General features: G+C 40.9%; 1 non-coding gene across 1 annotated transcript; it reads right to left on the bottom strand.

The window, feature by feature from the left end:
- Positions 1-1,611: 1,611 nt before the first annotated feature.
- TRNAL-CAG (transfer RNA leucine (anticodon CAG)) lies at positions 1,612-1,695 on the bottom strand. The gene has a single exon. It is a non-coding gene; the product is annotated as a tRNA-Leu (tRNA).
- Positions 1,696-6,906: the final 5,211 nt, after the last annotated feature.

Genomic DNA, 6,906 nt, shown 5'->3' with positions numbered 1-6,906 from the left:
CAGTCTCCTACATTCACATGTTCTTACCTTCCAAGAAAGAGGGTGATAGTGTGATGGAGATTGAGAAAGTATTATGGTGAAACGGAAAGTAACTGATCTAATAAAAAAAATATTAGTTGTTTGAGAAAAAGTATAAGATACGAGGAAGGGATGTAGAAGTAAAGAGAACATAAGAACAAAAGAACATAAAAATGGGTGAGACTGCAAGAGACCATAAGGCCTATACTAGGCAGTTCCATGTCTCTTACCACTCGTCATCCCTATCCATAAAGTTATCCAACCTTCTCTTAAAACAACAAATAGTTTCAGTCCTCACTACTACATGGTTAACTAACCCGTTCTTTAACTACTCTGTTGGTAAACCAGTTCTTGACTATTTTCTTCTTAAACCTGAACTAAGATGAATGAAGAAGACTGATAATTACGAAAATGAATAGACTTCATAGAATACATTTAGTTATATTTTCTATTGTAAAAGAAAAACAGTAGATGAGGAAGAAGAATCTGATTGATAAAAATTCATTTTTGACCTTTTGCTACCAATGAGATGTCACTGTGATTAATAAAATCGCTTGTGGGTAGCTAGACTCAGTGCCACCCAGTACGAAAGGGGTTTCAAAAGGCAAAATGGAGACGTGAAGGAAAGATGGAGAACTGAAGTGAAGATAATTCATTTTGATGGAAGATTGACAGCAAGAGTGTAAGGAAGGCAGAAGCAGAGAGCAATAGAGAGATAAATAGAAATAGAGACACTGAGAGAGAAAGAGAGGAGAAGAAAAAGAAAAAAATAAGGAGAGAGAGAGAGAGAGAGAGAGAGAGAGAGAGAATATGTCACTCAGTAAGAACGACTGTCAGAAATAAACAGCAAAATGAGATTTTTGTTGGTGTTTGTGTGTGTGTGTGTGTGTGTGTGTGTGTGTGTGTGTGTGTGTGTGTGTGTGTGTGTGTGTGTGTGTGTGTGTGTGTGTGTGTGTGTGTGTGTGTGTGTGTGTGTGTATGTGTGTGTGTGTGTTTGTGTGTATGTGTGTGTGTGCTCGTGTGCGTGTGCATATGTGTGTATGTGATGTGCGTGTGAGCACGCGCGTGTATGTGTGTGTTATCATAACAAAGCTAAAATCTAATATAACGTAAAAACGTCCATTTCTGATAACCCTGACCTTTGACCTTTTAAGGTCGATGTCTGTTACATCTACCCGCCATAGTATTTTATTGATCTGAAAAAAACTCACGAATTCAAAGTATCACGATCTAATCAAATATCCATTAAATCACCAATCTCTTTTAATTGGTCACAAATCACCACTCAATATATATATATATATATATATATATATATATATATATTATATAATATATATATATATATATATAAAATATATATATATATATATATATATGTATATATTGATCACTTTAAAAACTCTCCTTCTGTACTTTTAGCCTACGAGTACTTTAACCTCTCCACTACCAACTCTATGACGTCATCTCTTCGTTACGTTATTGTCTCCAAGGATAGAAATGCTGGTTATTACTGACGAACTACTAGGCAGCGTCTGAGTGCATCTGGCATCTCTACTCGAAAACGCCGTCGCGGCGAGAGAAAAACATTTCTGTCAGAAGTGGGATTCGAACCCACGCCCGGAAGACCGGACTGCGACCTGAACGCAGCGCCTTGGACCGCTCGGCCATCCTGACTGTTGAATATCAGGTGCTTTTTGCATCTTATAAATTACTGGTACGTACATCATTTTAAAGAAAGATGCAAAGGGGTGGAGAGAGGGAGAGAGAGAGGGAGAGAGGTGGAGAGAGAGGGAGAGAGGTGGCGAGAGAAAGAGGGAGAAAGAGGAAGAGGGAAAGAGGGGAAGAGAGAAAGCGGGAGGGGGAGAGGGAGAAAGGGAAGAGGGGGAAGGGGAAGAGGAGGGGGAGGGGAGGGGAGGGGAGGGAGGGGGAGGGGAGGGAAGGGGGAGGGGAGGGGGAGGGGGAGGGTAGAGGGGATGGGAGGGGAGGGGGAGGGGAGGGGGAGGGGAGGGGAGGGGAGGGGAGGGGGAGGGGAGGGGAGGGTAGAGGGGAGGGGGAGGGGAGAGGGAGGGGAAAGGAGATGGGGAGAGGGGTAGGGGAGGGGGAGGCGAGGGGGAAAGGGAGAGGGGGAGGGGAGGGGGAAAGGGAGAGGGGGAGGGAGAGAAGAGGGAGAGGGAGAGAGGGAGAGGGAGAGGGAGAGGGGGAGGGGCAGAAGGAGAGGGAGAGAGGAAGAGAGGGAGAGAGAGAGAGAGGGAGAGGGAGAGAAGGAGGGGAGAGAGAGAGAGATAGCGGGAGGGGAAGAGAGGGAGAGAGGGGAGAGGGGGAGGGAGAGAGGGGAGAGGGGGAGGGAGAGAGGGGAGAGGGGGAGAGAGAGAGGGGAGAGGAGGAGGGAGAGAGGGGAAGAGGGATAGGAGGAGGGAGAGAGAGGGAGGGAGAGAGGGAGAGGGGAAGGGAGGGGGAGAGGGGGAGAGATAGATAAATAGAGAGAGAGAGAGAGAGAGAGAGAGAGAGAGAGAGAGAGAGAGAGAGAGAGAGAGAGAGAGAGAGAGAGAGAGAGAGAGAGAGAGAGAGAGAGAGAGAGAGAGAGAGAGAGAAATAGGGCACAGCGTATTATGTTGATACCCCCACATGTGCTTGCGAGACTCTTCCGGGTGCGTGAGGTCAAAACAAGAACAGGTCACTTCACTTCGGAGACAAAACAAACAATAGGACGTCATGAGGTGCGCATGTTACCAATCAAGCTGAACTCGTGAAATTATATTCTCATTGTGAATTGACCTGTTCTTGTATAGGCCTTTGTGTGTACGAATTAATACAATATGACTTTGAAATGACTTACAATAATGAATTCTTTAGTTTTATTTAATAAAATATTGCGGAAATATTAATTGGACGAATATAGATATTATAAGATTATTTAGCGGAAGGATCCTTTTAAGAACATAAAGAATGGAGGAGACTGCAAGAGACCATATGGCCTACACTAGGCAGTTCCATGTAAGTTACCTCTCGTCATTCCTATCCATTAAGTTATCTAATCTTCTCATAAAACAACCGATAGTTTCAGCGCTCACTATTACATGGTTACTAAGATTATTCCATTCGTTAACTACTCTGTTGGTAAACTATTTCTTGCCTATTTCCTTCTTAAACCTAAATTTGTTATTTTTAAAGTTATTGCTACGAGGTCTGCCTTGTTGTCTTAATAATATTATTTAATCCTATCGTTTCTTTTAATCGTTTGACATTTGATCACAATCTCAACAGATAGTTTTATCCAGACGGATTATTGACACACACACACACACACACACACACACACACACACACACACACAGAGAGAGAGAGAGAGAGAGAGAGAGAGAGAGAGAGAGAGAGAGAGAGAGAGAGAGAGAGAGAGAGAGAGAGAGAGAGAGGAGAGAGAGAGAGAGAGAGAGAGAGAGAGAGAGAGAGAGAGAGAGAGAGAGAGAGAGAGAGAGAGAGAGAGAGAGAATAGATTAAAGGTGATGTTCCACTCCACGAGGTAAGGGAAGGCAGATAGATTAAGCTGATACAGGTATATGCGCATGTACACACACACACACACACACACACACACACACACACACACACACACACACACACACACACACACACACACACACACACACACACAAATACATATATATACTCGATGGCGCAGTTGGGAGAGTTCACGGCCGCCACTACGGCGGTCCGGGTTCGAATCCCGCCCTGGGCTGAAATAATTTCAGTATTGCTGCGCTGCGAGTCGTTTTTCCAACTCTCGTGGGCGGGGAGTTAGGTGTGTGTATGTGTAATGTCACGGCATTACCCATAGATCGGTCATATATGAGCTCTGAATTATCTTCCGGGAGGGAAATAGCTGTCGATCACAAGTCTAACACGTGATCCAAGACCATGGTGAATCACACTGCGCGCCTACGTGTGTGTGTGTGTGTGTGTGTGTGTGTGTGTGTGTGTGTGTGTGTGTGTGTGTGTGTGTGTGTGTGTGTGTGTGTGTGTGTGTGTGTGTGTGTGTGTGTACGCGCGCTTGTATTTGTACACAAGCGCATGTGTGTGTATTTTTAATTTCGATATAGCGAGGCTGGCCACTTCTAGGCTGCAACACGTTCTTCAAGACACGCAAAACATTGCAAATCGAGGTCAATAGGTCTCTACTCTCTTCGCCTTTCTTAGAAAATGAAATAAGATAATGACTGAATATCTACGACAGTGGAAATGTGTACTACATCTCGTAGTTTTAATGTTTAAGGGTCATCAAATCAGAATGGCGTGTCTGTCTACGTTGTTTTTTTTTGTTGTTTTTTTTGTCTGTTCGGGCGTTTATTTCCTGTTTGTTTTTCCTCTCTGTGCCCGATTTCTTTACGAATCGAAAGGTCGTCTATCGGCACGTTTTGTCAATGCAACTTTATCATTTGTATCTCATTGCAACTCGTTGTGGCTGGATTCAATCGTCTCTCTATATCCGTAGTATTTACTAACCTTGACACGACCTATAAAATCGTCCATGATGAATGAATCTGTCATTTATTTACATTTTCATTCAAGATTCAAATGATCACGGGGCCTTCCAGCGTGGCCCCTGAGCGAGCGTAATTATCTAAGCATCGTTTTCTCTCTCACTCTCTGTGTGTGTTTTGTTCCACACTGACTGCATTATTGATATGCGCATCAAATGTTTAGTATTTCTTAATCACGTATATGCAAGCACTGTAGTAAATATCTGATAATATGATACATATATAAGCTTTTTCGTCAATTTTGAAAATATGACTATGTATATATTCGATTTGTAGTCATTCTTAAAAAGGTTATGACGTATATCAACGTAAACGGAATTTGTAGGGTAAAGAAACAAAATAAATTCTTGTAAAGTCAACGAAATCTAAAAGTATTAATGAATATACAAAAAATAAAATTTCATTTACAATGCCGGAATGATATGATTGATATTAATAATGTCATGTTAATTTCACATACCCTGGGAAGGAATCTTAAGAATTTTTAATTGATCTTGAAAGCATAATTAGAAACCATGGTTGTCGATTATACGAGTATTGACAAAATCACTGTCAAAAGATATTGGCAATGTTAAAACTGTCTTTAGATACTTTCCCACTTAATGACCCTTAAGAGTGTTAATTGATCATTTACTTCGTGATCAATTATAAGCTTTAACTCTACATCTGTTTTGTTGTTCTTTTTGCCAAAGCTTCTGTCAGTAATGCGGTGAGTAGGTTAAGTACAGACATTGCTCTAACGGTGACACAATTTATCGTCGAGGTTCTTTTAGTCTTTTTGTTTTAAGATGAGCCCTGCACACTGCTAATGTGACCAAAATTCATTTTTTGCTGTGACTTTCATTCACTTTTCTTCTTTCATCTATTTGGCTATCTACCCACTAATCTTATATCATTTTTTAACAATTTATCAATTCATTATGGAAAGAACAATTGAGTATAACACTGATAAAAAACTGATGAAATAATATCTAGGACCATTGTTCGAGATAAATGAAATCTGGGACACTTGGAGTTCTGTATACTACGAGCACTGACTACTATACACTTCAAGCAAATGTTACGAAACAAAGAGCACAGATAATATACAAAAGTGAGAGTAGATGTTACATAACGTCAGGGTTTACATGTTTTATCAATTATATTGTTTACGGACAAACAAGTGATTAGATCAATTGACTAGTCTTTTAGGCGTGTTAAAATTAGGAAAATGCTTGCCAAGGGAACATTCCACATTTTTTTTTAATTAATATGATTAATGTAATTACTACAATACTGAAACGCGGCTGATCTTTCTTTGGGATATCTGATGGACGAGTTTCGTTCGTTCAATTTAATATTTGGGTCTGAATTTTTGTCTACGCACTCAGAGTTGTCGAAATTTGCTATATTTTGCCTTTTATCTGCTTTCGTAATGACCTACTGTGTCACAGTTTTTCAATTTCTTCATTGCCTTTTTGTAACGCTTGGGTCATATGTATCCTTATTGGAGGTCACATCAGGATCCAATCAAAGTCTAAAGTAGAATACTTATATATTACTGTATGAATTTACGACAAGGGTTCGAGTCCCAGCTACGTAGCTTCTAAATTCATTTGTCATAAATTCATTTGCCATAAATTCACACACTTGTAGGATAGCTTGCCTAAACAAAGACTCGATGAAATAGACTACATAATACATCCAGCAAGTGTCGTTATTTAATGATCATATCAATTTCCAGATCATTCCAATAAACGATCGTCGTGGTATAGGGAATAGCGTCCTAGCCATTTGATAAGCGATGATACATGCCAAAGGTTCGAGTCTTAGTGGCGCGGATTCCAAATCGATTTATTTATTACTATATACTTGTGTACATGACCCGTGATGTCTTGACGTGGCGAAGGCACAAGCCTATGTCCCATGATGGATTTAAATGGTTACATTATATCGATAGTAGCATACGCTTGGCAAAGCACTCATTTAAATGATGTTTAAGATAGCTAGACCCTATCGTCATTGAAATGTTCTGTCTACGTGTGAGAATATTAATCATGATTATAACCCAGTGGTTCTTAACCTGGGAGTACCTCTGCTCCCCAAGGGGTACCTCTGCCCCCCAAGGGGTACCTATGCTCCCCCAGGGGGTACCTGTGCACCCCCAGGGGGTACGATACCTTGACCCTGGGGTAGTACGAGACATAATAGCCAGTACAATGGTACTGTATATTTAACCATGTGAAAGCATAATGTGCATTCATTGTATCCTACTAATTGACGTTTCTAATTTGAAATTAAAAAGTACCCTTTGTTCAGCAATTGAATATATCTAATAATTTCTCAAACAAGTTTGTATCACTAATCC

This window comes from Oratosquilla oratoria, chromosome 35, assembly GCF_046742065.1.
Source record: "Oratosquilla oratoria isolate Oo_2021 chromosome 35, ASM4674206v1, whole genome shotgun sequence".
Classification (NCBI taxonomy): domain Eukaryota; kingdom Metazoa; phylum Arthropoda; class Malacostraca; order Stomatopoda; family Squillidae; genus Oratosquilla; species Oratosquilla oratoria.
Note: the sequence above shows the minus strand (reverse complement) of the source record. Positions and strands in the feature narration are given on the sequence as shown.